Raw genomic sequence first — 24927 nt, 5'->3', positions numbered from 1 at the left:
GATGTCATTGGCTATGGGCTCAATCCCTCTCAGGCCGGACAGCAGTTCATGTTGTTTCCTCTGATACAGCTCTGGAGCGACTGACACGCCAAAAGGGAGTTTCAGCCACCGCATTCTACCCCATGGAGTCCAGAACGTAGTCATCAGGCTACTCTCCTCATCCAAGCGACACTGTAAGAACGCGTCACGCGCATCCACCAGGGTGAAGATATGCGCCTTTGGCAGCTTGTATAGCACATCATCTAAAGTGGGCATAAGGTAGTGGGACCTTTTCAGGGCGTGGTTGAGGGGTTTAGGGTCAATACATAGTCTCAACTTGTCTGGTTTCTTCACTATGACCAAATTGCTGATCCAGTCTGTGGGCTGTGTGACTGTGGTTAGGTGTCCATACTTTACATATTGGTCGAGCTGCGCCTTAACAGCCGCCTTGAGGGCCACCGGAACGTTCCTTGATGCGCACTGGACAGGCGCCACAGACCTATCCAACACAAACTGTACAACGCCGGGCAGCGATTCGACTGGGCTGTTGAACACGTCCTTGTAGGGGTTAATGAGACTGTCCTTGGTTAGTGCACCTGTCTTGCAGTGCTCCACTTTGTTCAGCTCATCGGGGATGGTGAAGCATATCAGGCCAAGTCTCACGCATGTCTCCCCTGAAAGCAATGGCTTCTGACTGGTGCGCACAATCTCAAAGTCCAGTTTATGTGCTCTACCTCCAATGACACACTGTGTGCTATAGACACCCATTGAGCTCATCCACTCGCTGTTGTACAGCCTCAGTCTGGTGAGACTTTTCTTAAGAGGCGCTCTTGGTGCCAGTCTAATCTTATCTTTAATGCTCATCACGTTGCAGGTGGCGCCAGAGTCAAGCTGGCACCGCTGGACCTCTCCGAGCAGTGGAAGGTTTACGAACCACTTCTTTCCTTCACTGTTCACTGCCCCCACGCTCTCTGCTGCGTACACATCTCTGTCCTCACGGTCGCTGTCCCCCCGGTCCACTAGCAGTGGGTCCTCCACAGCATTCAACTGACATGCTCGCTGGCCCGTTTTCATGCATACCTTGGCAAAGTGATTGGCGGTGCCACACAGGTGACATGATTTTCCAAATGCGGGGCACAAGCCTCTCCCCCATCTGTGCCGTGTGCCACAGTACTTGCAGTCATCTGTGCCTCTTTGTGGCTGTGCAGATGTATTTGTGGACTCGGGTGTCCTGCTGATCGGTTTCCGTCCTGGTTGTTGTCCATATGCCACACTGATGCTCTCCCCAGGCATGGAGCTGCCGTGCGACATGGATTTTAACTTATTGTCCAGCACCTCCGCCGCCGGCAATGTCAATAGCCCCCTCCAGCGTGAGGTCCTTCTCTCTTAGCATGTGTCGTCTGGCGCCTTCATTTGATATTCCAAGTACAAGCCTGTCCCTAATGAGCTCATCTCTTATAGCCCCATAGTCACAAGTGGCAGCTTTCTCCCTCAGTTTTGTGACAAAGGCATCCACAGGTTCTCCATCCTCTTGTTTAAGGTTGCCAAAAACGTACCTCTCAAAAATGACATTACTGGTTGGTGTGAAGTATTGTCCCAGTTTGTCGAGTATCACTCGCGAGTCCTTCTGCTCATTCGCTGTGAGTCCCAGGTTGTGCTTGTAGACATGATGGCAGTCTTTCCCCATTAGCCTCCTGAGCATCGCTGCCTGCATCGGCTTCTCTGCCTTGTCAAGCCCGGTCGCAAGCAAATAGTCCTCAAACTCTGAGCGAAAGCTAACCCAGTTGTTGTGAAGACCGCCGGTCATCTTCATGGGCTCTGGCGGTGGAATGTTGGGTGTAAAGTTGTAAGCCATTGTTCTGTCACGATGCGGCGCTGATGCTAGTAGGCTAGCTAACAGGAACTTATAATAATCAAGCCTATCAAAACGAATCGACGTACGTCGTCCCAGTGACAAACAGCGTCACTCCCACTCCTGGTTCCAGCGCAACTTCTGACACCATGTTGCATGTGTTGATGCATAAACTAACACACAGAGTCGAGCCGTGTCTCTCAGTAGCATGTATTCACGAGCCGCTGCACAGAGTAACACACCGGAACGTCAGGCAGGAGCGAGCACTGCGCATGTAAGCCACCAGGGGCGCTGTTCGCTGCATGACTCTACCTCACAACACCGCTCTTGTGATGATGTAACAACAATATGGCTATATGAGGGCTGAAATAGAGTGCAGTGTGGTACTCATTAACATCACTTGGGGCAGATGTGATGAGTTTGTCAGTGAAATGTATTATTATTTTTATTATTTTATTTATTTGTTTTTTCTGTTTGTTTCTTTGTTTGTTTTTTCCATTTTAGTAGTTCTACATGATTTTGGGATTCATTGTCCATCAACCCCATGAATAGTGATAACAAATGCACAAAATGTCAGAAGCAATTAGGTTTGCAGCTTATTGGTTGTTCTTTTTGTAAAAATGTATTTCATCCTAAATGTGCACTTTTTTCTGACAGAATTAAGAAAATAGATTGTACATGGTTCTGGGAAAGTTGTTGTTTAATGTTCCCATTCGCTTCACTTAATGATGAAGAGTTTAAAAGACATCTTTCAGGTCTGGGAACATGGAACTGTACAGCTCAGCCAGATCCAACCTGGAAAGAGGCATAAAATGGCTAAAGGCAGCATATGCAAAGAAAATCGATGGGCACTTCATGGAGGAAAACCCCCGATATGTCTGGCAGGGCATTCGTGACCTCGTCAACTTGAACACTTCCTCTCCTAATGCCACCACCACCAACACCAGCATAAGCCTAGTAGAGGAGCTAAATCGGTTCTTTGCTAGGTTTGAAGTTAATGACGAAGAGAGTGTCCCCATGCTACCACCTGCTGACAACCTGGCCCTCACTGTGAGCACGGAAGAGGTCAGGAGGGTGCTCCGGGGTGTGAACCCGTCGAAGGCTGCTGGTCCCAATGGTGTCTAGGGGAGGCTACTGAGGGGCTGTGCAGACCAGCTGGCAGAGGTTTTTACTACCATTTTTAACCTCTCGCTGGCTGCCTGCACAGTCCCAAACTGCCTAAAATCTGCTACTATCATGCCCATCCCCAAGAGACAGCCGGTCAGCAGTCTGTGTGCTAAATAAATAAATGAAATAAATGAATGAAATGAAATCACCTGCTGGCGTCAGTGGCTGCAACAAAAACCTGCACCTCTTGGCTCTTTCTGGAATGTCTTTGGACACCACTGGATTATGGGATACATCAATAGGGCGAATGCTGTTCTATGTCAACACAACACAGAACGTGAAACAGTAAATAAATGAAAAATAAATAATCATACATACAATAAATATGTTAACACTATTTGGAAACAGCACCATTGTTTTGATTGCAGTGCGTGTTGTCATTTTGGTTCTCCCGTTTCAGGACAGGGTCGCCACAGTGGATACAGCCAGATTTGCATTGGTAATTGTCACAAGTTTTACGCCGATGCCCTTCCTGACGCAACTCCAATTTCACCCGGCGAAACACACACAGCTGCTGGTGTTCCAATGAGGTCTCCCATCCAAGTATTAACCAGATGCTGCACTGCTTAGCTTCTGAGATCTGACGGGATCAGGCTGACACAGAGCAGACCGGCAGCACTGGTTGGATTGCAGTGGTGTGCTAAATTTTATTTATTTATTTATTTTTATGAAAAATGCTTATGACTATGTAACTACTTTTCACCCAAATGAGTGCCTCTGCTAGTCTTGAACGTGACAGTCAAGGCCACAGGATGGTATTATAACCTCAAAAGTATTTAAATAAATTTATTAATTAATACAAATCTTTACACATTGTGTAGTCTGTGTGTGGTGCATCCTGACATTAAAATGCAGTTCTTTTAAACATTAAAAGTGAAAATAAATTTAGGAAGATTTCATTTGCATATGTATATAGATTTGTCGAGTTGCCGGCGGAGGCTTGTGATTGACATTGCAATCAACCAATTAAATTATAGAATTTACCCATTCGGCACGCCTTCATAAAACACTGACCAATGAAGGAACAGCATGAGCCCTCTGTCCCGAAAGTCTGTGTGGTACATATCTCAGATCAGTTTTGTGTTGTCTTTTCCTTGCCGTTAATCACGAATCTCGATAAACACACTGGTTCCAAATCAGTACCTTAACACAACTTAATCGGTTTTGGTGTGTGTGGCACACACAAGGCGTAACATTTTGAAAGATTGTGTTGTGTTCAGTCGTTACCCCCGAGAGCGGTGGTTGATTAAAAACTTGTATGTAAGAGAAACGCGGTGTAGAAAGTGGAAAAAAAAAAGATTTATTGTTGTTCAAGGAGCCTTTGGAGTAGCTGTGAGCAAAAAGAAACTGTACCGACTCGGAGCTGTAATACAAAGTGAGTATGAACATGCTGAGCGGCGTCGAACAGCTGGAAGCGAGTTACATTTCTGACGTGTGGTTTCGAATCAAATCATTGTTTTGGAAAATATCGCTGTGGTTTTGTGTGGAACACAAAGGATAGACGTAACACAAAGATTCACCCATTAACACGTTGTTGAATGTTTTGCTCTGTTGTCCAAAGTGTAATATAAAACTAAGCTGTTGTGAGCTATTTGTAAATGTGTAGTGAAACTTTATAGGTAAACATGGTTGTTTGACTTTTTAATGGGCTTAATTTCACCTCACTCTTGGCTTTGTTGTGGCTTTTTAACTTTGCATTGATGTGATGTTCAGAGTGTTTGTGTTATCGCTTCCTTGGACTATAAAAAAGGGAAATACTCTGTTGCTGTATATATCCAAACCATAATGACAGAATTCCACAAAACCAACCCCTAACTTCCATAAATGAAACGTTTTGCTTCCCAGGAAGACTACTGTGCCATGTTTTCTATGCAGAGAGCTCTTACGGCCTTTAAAGTGGCCACATAGTTTTTGCCAGTCGGAGAAAATTAGCATTTACCACATCGACTATCACAACTCTGTTGTTTAGCCGCTTGTAATTGTATATTATGCCTATTGGTACTATTTCCCATCAGAGATGGGAAAACTCTGGCTTCAGTGAGTAAACCACCAACCATGTGTTGCTTCTACCTGTGCACCTGAACAGGTGAGTTCAGTAATTAGCTCATCTACTTGCCTGAAGATTATACTAATTTAGAATCAGCTGGTTTAGTGGGAAGCTCCAACAAATATATGGCAGGATTTGTATTCCCACTGAAGCCAGGTCCCCCCCCAAATTCCCCATAGATGATCTGTTCCTGTATCCAGATGGATCGCATCTAATGTACGTGTGTGGGGGATGAGCTTTGCTTTTAATCCACAAACTTGCCCGTCTTCTTCTATAACCATAGGCTAGCCCCGACCACAGTGTCTTATAACAACACTAAGTGTGATTTTGTGTCACAGTGACTTGATTTTAAAGTGATAACTGTGCTAATTTTGATGGAGTTGCAGTTAAAAAAAAAAAAAAAAAAAAAAATCACCATCGGAGTAGATGAAATTCCTGCAAGCCTGTGCTCACACAGCTTGTTTAAAAAAAAAAAAAGTGTTGTGGAGAAAGGAGTTCCCACTGTAGCAGCACAGGTAGCCTCTGCTGTCTCAGGCTCCACACAGACAAACAGGCTCAGCGTTTCAGAATCCAACTACACAAAACAAAAAACTCTGTTAACTTTAAGGACAAAGTGTCCATTGTCTCGTCTCTGTGCAGACGTGAGCCCAGTGAACTGTCATGGTCAAAGTGTGTATGCAGCGAAGCGTGTGTAGCAGCAAAGCTGTCTGGACAGTCTACAGCTCCAGAAAATGAGTATTCCTGGCTGTTTCCAAGTGTGTGCTCATCAGGACCAATGATCTGAATGAGTTCTGATCAGTGTGTAGAATGAAGGTATTTATCCAGAAAGGGTTATAAATTAAATTATTCTTGTCACCTTCTACCCAGACAATGTGGACATTCTTATCTTTCATTATACAAAAAAGGGTTGAAACTCAGATCAGTTTTGCTACTTTTTTTTTTGTACGTTTCATGATTTTGGCAAAGGCAATATTTTTTAACTCGCCAATACTGTTCGTCTTACAATTTGATACAACAATGAAGTATTTTAAAATATTCTGAAATGCATTGCACAACTTGTCACAGACAAAAGTTCCATATTTTCATTAGTTTTTTTTTATGGGCATCTTTATTATTGGCACAGTATCTCACATTATATAACGGCCAAGTGGATCCTTGTCATTTGATTGGTGGCTTCTATGTCATGTGACATAGTTTGTGTTTCATTGACCGAAACAAAGTACTCATGAGTACTCGGGTGTTTCCGACAAGTGACATTGCAACTAGAAGCGTCCCAGTGTGCGCTTCAGTAGAATGAATCTGCTAACGTTAAGAACTGAGGCACAAATTAATTCCAAAGTTTATACAAGTGTGATGTTGTGTTATGATGAATTGTTTTTAAGTGATAACTGTTCATTTTGATGCAGTCACAACAAAAGCTGCAGCTGTGAGAAGGTTTTGTGCACCTGTGGCAATTAGTCATAAACAGCCTGTTAAAAATGCTAATAAGTGTTTTATATAACTGTGAGAAATCTAATAAATATATACGTCTGTGTCATCATGTTGCCTGTACAAATGTCACAGAGATGTTCCACATCCATGAAGCGGCAATAAACAGCTGACATGCGGGTTACAACAGCGTAACAGCTGCATGTCAGCTGTTTTTGTTTTTTTTTAAGAGATTATTTAACATTAATTCTGTTTTTAAAAAGTTCCTTATAGAGATTGACAGTTTTATGACATTTGAGAGTCTACAAGCTTAGTACTGATTACATATTGTTCAAATTCAGCCAGAAATCTGTCTAAATTGGGGGTTAAAACAGTTGCTACACACACACAGACTCAAAGTAAAAAAAAAAAAAAAACTTTCATTGAAAGCTCCATTGAAAAGAACACAAAGCAAAAGTTGAAAAAAAAATTACCATTCCACTCACCCCAATGTAATGATTTCCAAATTAGTCCACAACAAAAAGAAGCCGTCACGCACAAGTGGATCCTTGCCATTTGATTGGTGGCTTCTATGTCATGTGACATAGTTTGTGTTTCACTGACCGCGCAATAGTTCTTTTTGGTGCTATATGTAATGTGTTATTGCACGCCACGACCACCGTGCATGCTCACACTACCAGGGGCAGTGTTTTGCTGGTAGACTACTATCTGAAGGAGCTAATTGATGCTGCTAATTCTTCTAACACAAAAAAACAAAGCTACCATGCCATAAGCTGTCTGGAGGCATGAAGAACTGTTAGGATGAAAAGCTGGGCAAATTTCTGATGCAATTTTTCACTGGCGTGAGGAAAGCAGACGGCAGTCTGTACACAAAGTTGACTACATCACGGACTACTGAGAACAATTCTGGACTCCTATTTAAAGTTTGTGTTGGACTGTCAAGCACCAGTGACGAACACCAAAATGTAAATCCCTTTTCTGTTGTAATTAATAAAATATCAAATGACAAGGCTATTTATCTATTTTTGTCATTATATAAAACAAATAATGAATGCTTCGCCTCGTTGAATGGTACGTTCCATTTATAGCTGCAGTTATCAGTTATTTTAGTAATTGAGTATTCTGTTGATTTTTCTGGTGATTAATCCAGTAATCAGATAAAAGAGTACTGTTGCGTTTTTAAGTCCAGGGCTCCCTAAGCAATGGCACAATGTCGCTGTGCCAAAGTCTTGACATTTTGCTGAAATGGCTATGGGATGTGGCTTTGTGTTTTGTTCTCTCCAACTTGAAAATTTAACCATTTTTAAGTTTTTTTTTTTTTTTTTTTTTTAATAAGGTTGGTGGACTGGGTCCCTGCATTTATATATATATATATATATATATATATATAATTTAATCTAATCCCTCTTTTGCTGCAATTCAGCAGATACATTTCAGCTGGAGTTTGAAAATGCAAGCCTCGCAGTCAATTTTTTTAGTGTTATTTTATTTACTTTACCCTGTTTATGAAGTGTTGTGTGTTGCCCAAAAAAGCGAAAATTAAAAAGCGAAACACTCAGTGTGAGTCTGAGGAAAACACAGACAGAGTGGACAGAGAGATAGCAGCCGGCTGCCGGGTCACTCTCCACGTAGAGTGGACCGTGTGTTTTTTTTAAAATAGACAAACGCACTGCTTCACTTTAAATGTGCAGTAAGTCTATTTCAGATGATCAGCGTGGGCCCACTTTCTCTTAAAAGGCTTTATTTTACTCTGTGTGTCACATTGAAAAGTGGTACCTGTCATTGCTAATTTGATTAGCTGTTATGCTTTAGTCATCTTCTGTTTTTTTTTTTCTTTTTTTTTTCTAGGGACATTACAGCGCCATACACAGGTCTGGCATATGTGCTACAATGTTAAACGAAGCTTCAAGGCACAGAATTTGCCTCTAACATTTTTTGTAATTAGATTATTCGATTTGCTTAATAATGAATGTGTGCTGATATTATTTCATAGCTTGTAATTATAAGTTGGTTGTCAGCTTTATGACTTTATTTTTGGATTCATATACTGAGCATTGCTAAACCTGATGTGGCAACCTGAAGTGAAACGAGGGAGAAGCTGAAGGAACTCATTTACTTTAGCTATTTACTTATTCACGTTTACTTTGTATAATACCAACGTCTGTTTCTCTATTAGTGCAATTGAATATTGAAGAATCTTAAGTACAGCTCTTACACTTTTACTGCCATGCATATAATTGTCCTACCATTGGGGACAGATGTATCTTATTTACTAGATTGTCACCACATGTAAGCTTGCTAATAAATACTCAGATTGCTGTTTTTCACAAAAATTCTTAGATGTTCTCATGAAAACCCAGAGACATGTATGTCACTGCTGTGGTAAGTGAATATCTCTACAAGTTCAACTCTTTTGTCACATACACAGGGGTTTTTCTAAACCAGGAAATAGGGGTGCTGCGCCCCCTTGTTGAAATGCAGATTTTTTTTTTAACCGTTATTCCTACCAAACAGCCTTCCCCTTAGCAATCGTTTCTTATACGAGGTCTGTTAGAAAAGTATTGTACCTTTTTATTTTTTTCAAAAACTATATGGATTTGATTCATAAGCTTTTACGTCAGCCAAGCTTGAACCTTCGTGCGCATGCGTGAGTTTTTCCACGCCTGTCGGTTGCGTCATTCGCCTGTGGGCAGGCTATGAGTGAGCACTGGTCCACCCCTCTCGTCGTTGTTTCATTGCGAGGAAATGGCGGAATGATTTGGGCTTTTTTTCCATCAGAATTTTTTCAGAAACTGTTAGAGACAGGCAGCTGGAAACCATTTGAAAAATGTATCTGGTTTTCGGTGAAAATTTTACGGGCTTCACAGAGAATACGGAGTGTTACTACAGCTTTAAGGACGGCCCACAATGGCGCACGGCGCGCCGCGCTCCGAGCCGCCATCGAGAGGCAGAAACCACCAGTTCATTTCTAAACGGATCGCTGTGTGGAGCTGGGACCGTCGTGTGCAGTCTCTCTGGTTATCACAAGAGCTGGACATCAGCCATTTTCCGGCAGATTTCACTTTTAACAAGAGATTTTGTCATGGAAAGCTGCGCGGAGGCTTCGCGCGTCACGACCGATTCGCTGATGAAGCGAGACAAAGGAACACCTCCGTTTCGGAGTGTTAGAGGACAAGTTGGGACATGCCTATCTCGGCTTTCAGTGCTTACCAGTCGAGTGAGTATAAGAGAAATTGTGGAGAGCTGGGCTTGTCCTCTGGCACTCCAAAACGGAGGTGTTCCTTTGTCTTGCTTCATCAGCGAATCGGTCGTGACGCGCGAAGTCTCCGCGCAGCTTTCCATGACAAAATCTCTTGGTAAAAGTGAAATCTGCCGGAAAATGGCTGATGTCCAGCTCTTGTGATAACCAGAGAAATTGCACATGATGGTCCTGGCTCCACACAGCGATCCGTTTAGAAATGATCTGGTGGTTTCTGCCTCTCGATGGCGGCTCGGAGCGCGGTGCGCCGTGCGCCATTGTGGGTCGTCCTTAAAGCTGTAGTAACACTCCTTATTCTCTGTGAAGCCTGTAAAATTTTCACCGAAAGCCAGATAAATTTTTCGAATGGTTTCCAGCTGCCTGTCTCTAACAGTTTCTGAAAAAATTCTGATGGAAAAAAAGCCCAAATCATTCCGCCATTTCCTCGCAATGAAACAACAACGAGAGGGGTGGAGCAGTGCTCACTCAAAGCCTGCCCACAGGCGAATGACGCAACCGACAGGCGTGGAAAAACTCACGCATGCGCACGAAGGTTCAAGCTTGGCTGACGTAAAAACATATGAATCAAATCCATATAGTTTTTGAAAAAAATAAAAAGGTATGATACTTTTCTAACAGACCTCGTATTTCCTTCACACATAACACGATTGCACCCAAATGGTGCAACACCTTGTACAGCTGTCGTCACAACACTTCGCGCACACCAGCAGCCGAAACACAACAAGTGCCCATTAGACCCCCACTCGGCAGGTGTCGGGCAAATTCCAGGTGCCACACATGAACATCTAACACCATTCGCTAGACACTTAGCAAAGGCGGGGCTATTTGTGCTCCCAGCACAAGAGTAGAGAGCAGGTGACCATATTCTGTACTGTCTCTGAAAATTGGCGTAACCTAGCAACACATGGGTGTGACTGTACCGAACTCCTGAGTAGGGCTGCCACAAAGAACTATTTTGATAGTCGATTAGATAGCGATTATTTTTGTAATTAGGCGACTAGTCGGATCATACGTAATTTCCTAAATTTACGGCCTGCAGCATTTTCCGAGAAACGTTAGGGGATGAAAACATGAACATTTCCAAATCAGTGACTATTTCTTAGACGTCATTTATATCAATCATTCAGAAATACAGACAGTGTGGTATGTTATAGTAAATCTGTGTCAGGTAGGCAGTTCTCAAAAACTAAATCTCCTTGCTGGAAGGAGACAAGTGAGGGAAGCCACCAAGACACAACTCTGGAAGAACTTTTGGCTTCTGTGAGTGGAGAAACTGGGAATAATGCAACATTTTTATTTTTATCTTCATTTTACATATAATCCCAACTTTTTCTGATTTGTGGTTGTTTCTGATGCATTTCTGAAATTACAGAACTGCTATAAAGAAAAGTGTGAACATTTTATCGTCTTTAAAAACGTGTGGAGCAAATGCAAACACCAAACTCTTAAAATGAAGGAAAAAATACACGGACATGTACAGGAAAACTTTGATATAAACTGAACTGAACAATGCAGGCTGATTTGACTCCCCTAATTTTTGTATAAATAAATCAGAATAAAATTGGAGGCAATTCACTTTGAAATAAGTAAAACGTATAGCTGCAGCTTAATCACTTTGAAAAATAACAAAAATCAGCAGCTTGTATTTTTATTCTGACTCCAGTTCATTTTAGTGTGATGAAGTCATCCATTTTTTTCCACCTCAGTCACGTTTTGTGCTTAAATACTACATTAAGCTCAAGACTGAACAAATACATACCTTTGGAAAATAACAGCTGTTAAAGTTCAGAGTTCTCACCTGCTTTTTGTGATCTGTGCTTCTGAACATCACTGCACAGCTTCTCCGCAGCAGGGATTTTTTTTATTTTTTTATCCTGTGTATATGTAATTTTTGCTCAGTTCATTTATATATTCTCTTTTTTAAGGATATTTGACTGTTTTTCATCTCATGATCTCATAAGTTCAGTATACAACATGCACATGGTGTGAACAGGGCAGTGCCGTCGTACCCGCACGGGTAGAGAAAGTGCAGAGAGAAGTAAAGGCAGCTCCACGGTTTGGTTTTTTTAAACATGTTCACTCGGGTTAAAATTCTCTCTCTCTGCTCCATGCTTGCTGTCTCGTGCACTGATGGTTCTGAGCAGAATGTAACATCTCATGCCTCCGTTCAGGAATCTCCCTCCCTCGGCCACTGTTTTAATCGGCCGTCTTTTTCAAAATTTGAACGTCCAGATGACGGCAGGACGGCTCGCTGCCTAAAACTATGAATTGAGAGAAAAACAGGCTTAAGTAAAATAGATGACTCCTTGACTACTAAATTAGTTGTTGACAGTTTCAGTAGTCAACGTTGTGACTAGATGACTAATTGTGGCAGCCCTACTCCTGAGTGTGGCATAACCTAGCAACACGTGTGTGATTGTGCCAAACCCCCCCAACACACATGGTTTTTGGGGTCTGTCTCCCCTCCCCCCCCACACACACACCTTGAATCCAACATTGTCATCTGTGGCTGAGGGTCCTGGAGTCTGGTCGCTGTGCTGGAACAGCTGACCACTGTGTACTACAAATCAGCTGGTGAACACGCAATGCATGTGTGGGTGGGCGCTCATGCCCTCATGAGGACTGGCCAGCAAATAATGAGCCGACCGGGCAGGCTGATGTCACTCCCACCACGTAAATTGTAGTTTACATGACAAACAAAGAGTGGAGATTAAATAAAACAAATAAGGGTAAAGGCATTAACTCATTCATGTGTGATCACTTTGTTGTGGACATACAGTGCCTGTCAGCTGACCGCCGACTGTCAGCTGGACCTAACCATGCACGCAAGATGTTAAATTAAAACCACAGACATCAGGCAAATACAGGACAAAAAAATAATAATACATGCATAAATAGTAGAGAAGCTTGAATCTTCGACTGGACTGGGTTGCTTGACGCGAGGACGTTTCGCTTCAAATCGCAGAAGCTTCCTCAGCTAAAATTCTTGCTCTGGTAGTCTGACTTCTGTCTTGACTCTTGGAAACCACCTGGACAACTGAGAGCCTACACAGAAATACATGCATAAAATTAAAATCACAGAATAAAGGAACAGAGAGTGAGCCTTTTTTTGTGAGCTGTCGATGTCTGCAGACAAAGTTAGGCATGTCCGTACGACCTGCAGCTGTTCAGATATTTGTGCTCGCAAGTCACAGCTGAAGAACACCTGTAGTGACTTATAGAGTATGACATTGCATAACTTTACTTTGATGCATGGACATCAGTTTGCTGTTCTCATGTGGAAATAAATTAAAACACATATCACTTCAGCTGACCGCCGTGTCGGCGCACCGCAATGTTGGACGCATTTGCAATATGGTCACCAGCGGATCACTGCATGCTGGACACACCATGCTGGCTGATGCGTTCATGACACGAGAGCCGGCTCTTCATGACACAGGAGCCCGGCTGATGTCTTCATGAGATGAGCACATTAGGTAATTCATGTAAAACATAAAAGGGAGAACAGTAATCCACATCATTTCAGTTCTTCCTGGTGTACGTCTAGGTGGAGGCTAAGTCCGCTCTTTATAACAGGAATTAAGTATTATAAAGTGTGGTGTTTTTACTTATTTATTTTGCTCTGCTGCTGTGTGCGCAACTTTCCACGTGCTCACACTGTGTTCGTGTGCGCAAATACAAGCGTGCGCAAAACCATCGCCGCAGTATCATGCACACCTGTCTGACCATGTGTCCCTCCCGACAGTAGATTTTGTTCTGGTTTGTACGTCTTTCGCCCAACGTTGTTATGTGTGAAGGGGCCCTTAAGTAAATACATAACATTGATGCCAGGTAATAGCAAGCATGTTTGTAATAAACAGCATTTTTTTTTCCAAAATACTAAAAACATGGATAAATGACTGTAAGAATGCGGAAACATGTCCTATCTCACGCAGCTCCCATGCTCTGTTGTCTGGCATGTAGCCGGGTGGTTCGAACGCCACAGTTACTAAGAAAAAGTAATCCAATTACTGATTACTTATTGAAAAAGTAACTGATTACTCAATTTTGATCCGTAGAAGCTATCAACTTACTTTTTTCAGAATAAAGTTAAGATTTCAAGCTTTCAGCGCATGTCTTCGTTTCCCAGTTTGGCCCTCCCTAACCTGTGTTTCTAAAGCTCTGAAAATGCCTATCCAATGGCAGCATGCGCCTTATGCATGTGACATGCGGTTCTCCAGTCAGAGCACAAATACTCATGACAGGTTGTTTGTGAACAAGAGAATGATCTGCTTTGACTCTGTACACTTGTAGTTACTCGGCTGACAGTTTTTACGGCTATAAATGCAATCAAATCATGATACACGGGTAAAAAACATACACGGGTAAAAAAAAACTTGATGTGGAGAAGCTGTGCAGTGATGTTTAGAGGCACAGATCATAAAAGCAGGTGAAAACAATGAACTTTAACAGCTATTATTTTCCAAAGGTATTTATTTGTTCAGTCTTGAGTTTGTTTTGTTCAAACACAAACGTGACTGATGAGGAGAAAAAAAGGATGACTTTATATTATATTCATTTCAAAGTGAGTTGGCTTTTATTTTATTCTTATTTACAAAAAATATGGGGAGTCTAATCACCCTGCGTTGTTATTTTCAGTTTATATCAATGTTTGCCTGCACATGTCCAGGTATTTTTTCCTTCTTTATAAGAGTTTGGTGTTTACATTTGTTCTACAAAGTTAAAAAAAAACAATAAAATGTTAACAGTTTTCTTTAAAGCAGTTCTGTAATTTCAGAAATGCAATGGAAAACAACCACAAATCAGAAGTTGGGACTATATGTAAAATGAAGATAAAAATAAAAATGTTGCACTATTCCCAGTTTCTCCACTTGCACCCACAGAAGACAAAAGTTCTTCCATAGCTGTCTTGGCGGCTTCCCTCACTTGACACAGATTTACCATAAAGTACAACACTGCTTGTATTTCTGAATGACTGATGTAAATGAAGTCGAAGAAGTAGTCACAGATTTGGAAATGTTCATGTTTTCATCCCCTGATGTATCTTCAAAGAAAAGAAACAATTACCTGAAAAAAAGGTAACATTTAAACAAGGTAAAAATAGGTACAGGTTGCATTAACAATAATGTCAGGCAGAAAAGAAAATATATTACTGTAAAGAAGCAAAATGTAATTAGTTAGGTCAGAGTATAGTATTGATTCTCCAGATGCACTAGAATGCATCAATTTTTTTCAAACATTTCACTGGGGAGCCTCCCCCCCCTTTGGGTTTGCTATGTGTGACGCTGGTCAGCGCTGAAAATTTTGGACACCCTGATGGTTTTTTTTTTTTTTTTTTTGGACACCCAAAACTTCAATTTCTGCCTAAAACTATGAACAACATCAATAGTCCAGGGCTCAGTGGCAATCGCTGTGCCATCATGCAGATCGTCAGATTTTGTGTATCCCTTTCTGTTTTCTTGGGTAATTATTCAGCAAAAAACCCCCTGACACCGGACCGTAAGCGCAGGCGGTCGGTATAATCCTCAGTCACTCAGGCTGCACCTGAACGTGAGCACAGCGGTGCGACAATTTACCCAAATTGACTCCAAATATGACTAAACGAAGTACTTTTATTTTCAGAAATGCGCTCCATTCTGAAAACAACATGAAGTGATCTCTCTACCCCCTCCCTCTGTCTTGCTGTATCTTTAGAATGCTGAAAAAAAAAACAAGGGATGTTTAAGTACATTTGTGTGTACTGGCAATTTTTTTTTGGGGGGGGGGGGGGGGCGGGGGTGACATACAATGGACTGAACTTTAAGATCTGATGTTACGAGCTCTGACGAGGCAGCAGTGCCTCCCGCTGTATGTCTGCAAAGGCGAGTGCTGTTTAAACAACTGACTGTGGTTCCGTTTAAATGCGCACTACGTATTTAAACCGAACCACAGTCAGTCTGTTTCAGGTGATCAGTGTGAACTCTCTTTCTCTTAAAAGGCTTTATTTTACTCTGTGTGTCACGTTGGAAAGCTGTAGCTTTTGGTGCTACATTGATTAGCTCTTACACAGTTTATGCACATGCTCTAATCTTCTGTTTTTTTCTGGGGACGTTACAGCGCCACACACAGGCCTGGCATATATACTACAACGTTAAACGGTGCTTTGAGGCACAGAGTATGCAGTGTTTTCATTTCCATGTGTTTTCTTGGTTTGCATCATTTTGCGCTTTGTAGGGCTGCAGCTATCAGTTATTTTATTAATTGAGTATTCTATAGATTATTCTGGCAATTAATTGGATAAAAAGTACTTTTGCATTTTTAAACATCAATAGTCCAGGACTCTCCCGAAGCAGTGGCACAATGTCGCTGCGCCAGTGTTGACATGTTGCTGAAATGGCAATGGGATGTGGTTTCTGTTTTGTTTTGTTTTGTTTTTTCCCCAACTTGTAAAATTTAACCATGTTTGAGTTGCGTTAAATTTTTTTTATCCCTCTTTGCATTTCAGCTGGAGGTTGAATATGCAAGCCTTGCAGTCACTTTTTTTAAATTATTATTATTTTATTTAAGTTACAGTGTTTGTGAAGCATTGTGTGTTGCCCAAAAAAGCGAAAATTGAAAGCGAAACACTCAATGCGAGTCTGAGCAAAACGCAGGGGAAAGAGTGGACTTTTGCTGAGAAGATCTTTCAGAGACTGTTTGTCAGTGTGGCCAGGGACAGAGCTGTGACTCGCTCGGTTTCAGCGGAGTGCTGAGAGCCCATCACACCGGGTGATAGAGACAGCAGTAGGCTGCCGGGTGAGTCACTCCCCACGTAGAGACTGTGTGTTTTTTAAAAATAGACAAACACACTGCTTCACTTTAAATACGCAGTCTATTTCAGATGATCAGCATGGACCCTCTTTCTCTTAAAAGGCTTTATTTTAGTCTATGTGTCGTGTTGCAAAGTGGTAGCTTATGGGCATGCTCTAGTCCTTTTTTTTTTTTTTCTGGGAACGTTACAGCGCTACACACAGGCCTGGCATATGTACTACAACCCCTGGCAAAAATTATGGAATCACCGGCCTCGGAGGATGTTCATTCAGTTGTTTAATTTTGTAGAAAAAAAAAGCAGATCACAGACATGACACAAAACTAAAGTCATTTCAAATGGCAACTTTCTGGCTTTAAGAAACACTATAAGAAATCAGGAAAAAAATTGTGGCAGTCAGTAACGGTTACTTTTTTAGACCAAGCAGAGGGAAAAAAAATATGATATCACTCAATTTTGAGGAATAAATTATGGAATCACCCTGTAAATTTTCATCCTCAAAACTAACACCTGCATCAAATCAGATCTGCTCGTTAGTCTGCATCTAAAAAGGAGTGATCACACCTTGGAGAGCTGTTGCACCAAGTGGACTGACATGAATCATGGCTCCAACACGAGAGATATCAATTGAAACAAAGGAGAGGATTATCAAACTAGTAAAAGAGGGTAAATCATCGCGCAGTGTTGCAAAAGATGTTGGTTGTTCACAGTCAGCTGTGTCTAAACTCTGAACCAAATACATACAACATGGGAAGGTTGTTAAAGGCAAACATACTGGTAGACCAAGGAAGACATCAAAGCATCAAGACAGAAAACTTAAAGCAATATGTCTCAAAAATCGAAAATGCACAACAAAACAAATGAGGAATGAATGGGAGGAAACTGGAGTCAATGTCAGTGACCAAACTGTAAGAAACCGCCTAAAGGAAATGGGATTTACATACAGAAAAGCTAAACGAAAGCCATCATTAACACCTTAACAGAATAAAACAAGGTTACAATGGGCTAAGGAAAAGTAATCGTGGACTGTGGATGACTGGATGAAAGTCAAATTCAGTGATGAATCTCGAATCTGCATTGGGCAAGGTGATGATGCTGGAACTTTTGTTTGGTGCCGTTCCAGTGAGATTTATAAAGATGACTGCCTGAAGAGAACATGTAAATTTCCACAGTCATTGATGATATGGGGCTGCATATCAGGTAAAGGCACTGGGGAGATGGCTGTCATTACATCATCAATAAATGCACAAGTTTACGTTGATATTTTGGACACTTTTCTTATCCCATCAATTGAAAGGATGTTTGGGGATGATGAAATCATTTTTCAAGATGATAATGCATCTTGCCTTAGAGCAAAAACTGTGAAAACATTCCTTGCAAAAAGACACATAGGGTCAATGTCATGGCCTGCAAATAGTCCGGGTCTTAATTCAATTGAAAATCTTTGGTGGAAGTTGAAGAAAATGGTCCATGACAAGGCTCCAACCTGCAAAGCTGATCTGGCAACAGCAATCAGAGAAAGTTGGAGCCAAATTGATGAAGAGTACTGTTTGTCCCTCATTAAGTCCATGCCTCAGAGACTGCAAGCTGTTATAAAAGGCAGAGGTGGTGCAACAAAATACTAGTGATGTGTTGGAGCGTTCTTTTGTTTTCATGATTCCATAATTTTTTCCTCAGAATTGAGTGATTCCATATTTTTGTCCCTCTGCTTGGTCTAAAAAAGTAACTGTTACTGACTGCCACAATTTTTTTTTCCTGATTTCTTATAGTGTTTCTTAAAGCCAGAAAGTTGCCATTTGAAATGACTTTAGTTTTGTGTCATGTCTGTGATCTGCTTTTTTTCTACAAAATTAAACAACTGAATGAACATCCTCCGAGGCCGGTGATTCCATAATTTTTGCCAGGGGTTGTATAATGTTAAACGAAGCTTTGACGCACAGAATTTGCCTCAAACATTTTTTGTAATTGAATTATTCGAGTTACTCTACTAATCATTTCAGCCCTAGTGCCTTGCATCCTTTCTCTATTTGCAGTGCATTTGATGATGATGCATTTGTTTTTATTTATTTATTTATTTTTTCATTTGTACCACATTCCTCTTTTTGTAACTCCTTTAGACGTGTTTGAGTTTGTGAATTTGCATTGTTTCTGTACTTGCAGCTGTTTTCTCTGAGACGTATTTGGCCGTTGTAGTGCGTTTTGGCCCTTGTTGGCCACCGTAATTCCTTTCTTTTGTTTTTGCTTTGTGAGCAGAAAAATGCAAAATGTCAAGCCTGTTAAAACAACAATAACAACAACAAGGCACTAATTATTGTTTGTGCTTATGATCAGATCTCAAATTTCATGTGGCCTTTTGTTCCTGTGAAATTTTTATACTATATGGTCACAAGCGGTGTTCACAGACGAGCAAAAAGAAGAAGCGGACTGACAAAAAAAATTTCAATTAAAATTTATCTCCACACAAAACAATTTCCTGTGAGTGTGCAGAGTTCTACAAACCGCTACTTGGATTAAGAGTCTTAAGACACTCCATCTGACCCGCCCTTAAGCCCCGAGTAAATAGCCATGCTGCTGACAAGCAGTTATGGAAGTGAGCTGTCAGCATTGTCTACACCTACCAACAGCACAATGGGCTGCTGACAGGTTCCTCATCAGCACAAGACAAACCGGTAAATGGACTGCATTTATATAGCGCTTTTCCATCTGTATCAGATGCTCAAAGTGCTTTACAATAATGCCTCACATTCACCCCAATGTCAGGGTGCTGCCACACAAGGCGCTCACTACACACCGGGAGCAACTAGGGGATTAAAGACCTTGCCCAAGTGCCCTTAGTGATTTTCCGGTCAGGCTGGGATTTGAACCAAGGATCCTCTGGTTTCAAGCCGAACGCTTAACCACTCCCCTCCCCTAATGACAAGAGCCATTTGTCTCAATAAGCAGTTTGCTCTAATGAATTCTGGGACTTCAACCTTGTGTGCAGAGCATTCCACGCTCCCACGTCTCCTTCCCCCTACTAGTGACCCTCTACACAAGGAACAAAGCTCAGAGAATGTCAACTATGCCATGTGGTAACTCCAGGACTCCTGTTCAGACAACCACAAAAGGCAAAAAAAAAAAAAAACTTTTACATTGGATTGCAACGAGACATTTACTGTTGCTGTATACAGACCCCAGCATTTTAATAGTGATCTAGAAATAAACATCTGTTTGCATGTTATAAAACACCCACACATGCCAGACAAGGCAAAATCAATTCTTGGTGGCAAAGCCACAATTTTCTTTGTGTGACAAGTATGATAGGAGTCTGTACGAGGTCTGTCAATAAAGTATAGGTCCTTTTTATTTTTTTCAAAAACTATATGGATTTCATTCATATGTTTTTACGTCAGACATGCTTGAACCCTCGTGCGCATGCGTGAGTTTTTCCACGCCTGTCGGTGATGTCATTCGCCTGTGAGCACTCCTTGTGGGAGGAGTCGTCCAGCCCCTCGTCGGAATTCCTTTGTCTGAGAAGTTGCTGAGAGACTGGCGCTTTGTTTGATCAAAATTTTTTCTAGACCTGTGAGGCACATCGAAGTGGACACGGTTTGAAAAATTAAGCTGGTTTTCGGTGAAAATTTTAACGGCTGAGAGATTTTGAGGTGATACTGTCGCCTTTAAGGACTTCCCACGCAGTGGGACGTCGCGCAGCCCCCCCAGGCGCCATCGTCAGCCTGTTTCAAGCTGAAAACCTCCACATTTCAGGCTCTATTGATCCAGGACATCGTGAGAGAACAGAGAAGTTTCAGAAGAAGTAGGTTTCAGCATTTTATCCGGATATTCCACTGTTAATGGAGATTTTTTTAATGAAAGACGTGCGGACAGATTGCAGCGTCGGCTCGACGCTCCGCCACAGGAAAAACACCTCTGTTGGAAGCCTTAAGGACAAGTTGGAACATGCCCAACTGTTAAACAATTTCTCATATACTCACTCCACTGAAAGCCATCAAAAGCCGCCTGGATTTTGCAAATGGTTATCAACACGGAGGTGTTTTTCCTGTGCCGCCGCACCGCGCCGGCTGCGTCCCGACGCGCGGACCCGTCTCACAACCATACAGCAAGACAGGCAATACCAGGACCCTACAGGTTTGGACCTTTCCTCACTTGCAAACATTGTCATCGCCAAACACCTCTGTCCAGTGACCTCATGACTCCATAAGCTCTTCTAAGGTGCCTCTCAAACATCATTGAAGCATAATGATTATGGATTAAGACTAAGATTTGAGCTTTAAATGACTTTGTGGACTTAGCCATCAGAAACGTATCTGTATATAGGAGTCTTTCTCGGAAAATTTAGCAAGGGGGCAACACCAGATGTGAAAGAGCGGAGTGACTGAGTGGGGGTGATGGTGTGGAGGGGGTTCCCTCCCCCCTTATGTGTGGTGTGAAGCTTTTGAAAATTTGAGGTCAATATGGGGCATGCTGAGGCTTCTTGAAGGACCAGAACAACAACAACCAGGCCCGTAGCATGCATTTTAAAAAAGGGGCGGGGGGTCTTTTTTGGCTAAAGTGAACCTTTGTTGGCAGGGGGTCTCGGGCCCGCTGAAGGCCTCCAGAAAAAAAGTGGTATTTCGATGTCCTGGCATGCATTCTGGAGGGTTTGTTGCTGACTCCTCCTCCTCCCCCCCCCCAATTAGTTGTACTACTTAATACATAGGCCTGGGCGATATATCAATTTCATCGATTAATTCAAGTTTATTTACTTATTTTTTTTGCTGCAGACGATTTAACATATTAAAAATTCAAGTTTTTTTTTTTCTACGGTGCACCTTTTTGTTCCCAGGACCTTCCGTAGCTCCCTCCTCTCCGTCCCATTTCCTTCACACTATAACAAACATGGCTAACCGCTAATGGAGAGCGAGTTACATCAGTGGTTTGGGATTGCTGCGACAGACGTGAAACAAATGACTGCACACTGCAAAGTTTGTCTAAAGCCCATTGCAACAAAACGCAGCCGCACAATAAACTTATTCCAGCATCTAAAACACAGGCATCCAGCTGCGTGGGAGAAATGCCACACTTTACGAGGGGAACAAGAGTGCAAACTCCCGCTAAAAAGCAGCTTATTCTGGTGGAATCATTTACCCAAGTGCGGCTATACTAAAATACGAAATTGAGCGATATGGACCCTAATAATAGCAAAATGGGGGTAAAACTTAACGAAATAGAGCAGACTGACCCATTAATTGAAGTTTCATCTCTTGAACACCAGATGGCGCACCTGCCCCTACTACATGGACTGAGCACATCTCACAAAAAACAAAAGCTAAACAATTAAATAAAAGTAAATATTTGGAGTCAGTCTGGTTCACTCTGCTCCATTTCATTACATTTTACCCCCATTTCGTGATTATCAGTCCCCATTTCACCCATTTCATATTTTAGTTTGAACTAACCCATAGTCATTTTCAGATTTATGGCTTTCTGAACTCTAAATGAGCTGATTTTAAAGCTAGAACCTCAAACATTCACAGTAATGCCTGAGCTTAGACATTAGTTATGTAGTTATGCAGGAAGGTTAAATTACGTAAAGTTACTTTTAGGGATGCACCGATACCACTTTTTTCCAGACTGAGTATGAGTACATACATTTTGGTACTCGTCGATACAAAACACCAGGAACAGAACTGAAACTGCCCATCAATAATTTAATGTCTGTGAGGACAAAGAGCCTTTTTTGAAAATGTGAGGGGCAGATTCATATTGATTAAAAGCAGCTTCTCTGCATTATCAGCTGTGAGCCTGTTTCTGTTTTTATCTACAACACTGAGCTAAACAGCCATTTAACTTTTAATTAAATACATACCGGTAACATACACAAATACGAACTGTAAATGTTTTTTCCCCAAAAGGTGGAACATGTAATAATGCGCAGTGTCGCAACACATGCAGAGGCAAAACGTAGTAATTTTAACATTATTTTTATTTTTCCTTTGTGGATCATGGGATAATTTCCTCGCGTTCAAACAGAATCACCCTTTGCCTGGGCTAACTGAGCCTTTAATGAATGAGGCACGCAGTGACACTTCTGGTGCAAAGTGCGGCTTGTGGAGGAAAGCGGAGGTTCCAAACGCAGCTCCACAGAGATTCTGCAAACGGATTACACCTGTAGCGGGCCAAACCGGTCTGCCATCGGCCTGAACACCCACACCAAGGGCTGAAACTCAACAACCTGATGGCCAATCTCCGCTGCTGAAACCCTGATCTGAGTGCTGACAGAGGAACTGGCGCAAAGTGCCGAAGTCACGGAGGAACTTTTTCCAGCCACAAATTTCGAAGTGTGTGTGTGAAAATCCCACATTGAGAGGTTGACATCACACTGCTGTAAAGGAGTATCGGGACACAGAGTATAGGAGACATCTTATGATTACAAGTACGAGTAAATGAGTACAGGATCGGGCTCGATAATGGTATCGGTATCAGTGCATCCCTACTATATTTTTATATAGGTCATCAGTTAAACAGTGCAGAACTGTAGTAAACCTCAGGTCGAGTAATACTGATTTGAAAATATAAATAGTAGTAGTAATAGTAGTATTCTATTAGTATAAAAAAATTGCTTCAAAAGTGGGCCTTGAATTGAGTGGTGTGGAGCCCCCCCCCCCACAGCACCTTCTTTCTGTCTGGATTCGTCCCTGGTTTGCAGTGTCTGAGGGGTTTGATTGGAGAAATTGTGTATTTATGTGGAAACATGACCTAATTGAGAAGTGAAATGGTTTTTTTCAGCACTTTATACTTCATGGCGTCCTCAGAAAGAGACTTTAGGCATATTTCAAAAAAACTATGTTGAAAACAGAACGTCCGTTTACATGCATTTTGCATCTGCAGCTGTCTTTTTTTTACTTTAACCACGGTCTGAGACACAGAAGGGAGCTTTTAAACTTGAACCTGCTGCGCAAAACAGAGGATTGACAGCTCACAGCGTCAAATGCAGATGTAAACAGTGGGAGTGAGTACAGGTGCACATACCGAGCATGTACTGGTACTTGGATAATACCATGATCAGTAATTCCGGTAACGCGTTAGTCTAATCCGACCATTTTTTTCAGTAACGAGTAATCTACAACCCCAATTCCAATGAAGTTGGGACTTGTGGAAAATGTAAATAAAAACAGAATACAGTGATTTGCAAATCCTCTTCAACCGATATTCTATATTTAAGTGAATTCACTATAAAGACAAGATATTTAATGTTCAAAATGATAGACTTTATTGTTTTTGTGCAAATATTTGCTCATTTGAAATGGATGCCTGCAACACTTTTCAAAAAAGCTGGGACAGTGGCCACAAAAGACTGGGAAAGTTGATGAATGCTCAAAGAACACCTATTTGGAACATTCCACAGGTGAACAGGTTAATTGGAAACATGTGAGGGTATAAAAAGAGCATCCCCAAAAGGCTCAGTCGTTCACAAGCAAAGATAGGGTGAGGATCATCACTTTGTGAACATCTGAGTAAAAAAAATAGTCCAACAGTTTAAGAACAATGTTTCTCAATGTTCAGTTGCAAGGAATTTAGGGATTCCATCATCTACAGTCCGTAATATAATCATAAGATTCAGAGAATCTGGAGAACTTTCTACACATAAGCAGCAAGGCCGAAAATCAACATTGAATGCCTGTGACCTTCGATCTCTCAGGTGGCACTGCATTAAAACCGACATTATTGTGTAAAGGATCTTACTGCGTGGGCTCAGGAACACTTCAGAAAACCATTGTCAGTTAACACAGTTCGTCGCTACATCTACAAGTGTAAGTTAAAACTCTACCATCAATCTACATCAACAACATGCAGAAACGCCGCCGCCTTCTCTGGTAGAGGTGGGCGGATCGATCCTAATATCGATACCAACGCTGGTATTGATATTGAATGATCCTAGTGTAAAAAGATTGATACTCAAGCTTTTTTCTCTCCCGCACGCACTGACTGCTGCGCACGCAGATTCATCAAAGTCTACTCTTTGTCTGTAAGAGCAGTGCTGCTCTGTGTCACAACACCGAGCAGTGCACCCTTGTATTGTGGTTTGTCAGCCCTCTACCTCAGGAGATTTTGTTTTAAGTTGTGTTGAGTGATATTTCTTTAAACAAAAATGTTGATTGTGATAATAAAGTATTTTGTTGTCACATACAATATTTGGTGAAATTCTATCCTAGGACTTTTGGATCCTTTGCATCTATGAAGCTTAAATATGAAAAAGTATCAGCATCGATATCGGCGATACTGGGCCTGTATTTACTTGGTATCGGATCAGTACCAAAATTCCCGGTATCGCCCACTTCTATTCTCTGGGCCTAAGCTCATTTGAAATGGACAGAGGCAAAGTGGAAAGGTGTGCTGTGGTCTGATGAGTCCACATTTCAAATTGT

General features: G+C 41.7%; 1 protein-coding gene across 1 annotated transcript in view; it reads left to right on the top strand.

The window, feature by feature from the left end:
- The first annotated feature begins 4183 nt into the window (after positions 1 to 4183).
- mpp7a (membrane protein, palmitoylated 7a (MAGUK p55 subfamily member 7)) overlaps positions 4184 to 24927 on the top strand; it is an 866557-nt gene continuing 845813 nt past the window's right edge. The window contains 1 exon segment of the mRNA XM_034172035.1: positions 4184 to 4373. The gene's annotated coding sequence lies outside the window, so the exon portion shown is untranslated.

Source organism: Thalassophryne amazonica, chromosome 1 (assembly GCF_902500255.1).
Source record: "Thalassophryne amazonica chromosome 1, fThaAma1.1, whole genome shotgun sequence".
NCBI lineage: Eukaryota > Metazoa > Chordata > Actinopteri > Batrachoidiformes > Batrachoididae > Thalassophryne > Thalassophryne amazonica.
This window is presented reverse-complemented; position numbering and strand designations above follow the sequence as displayed.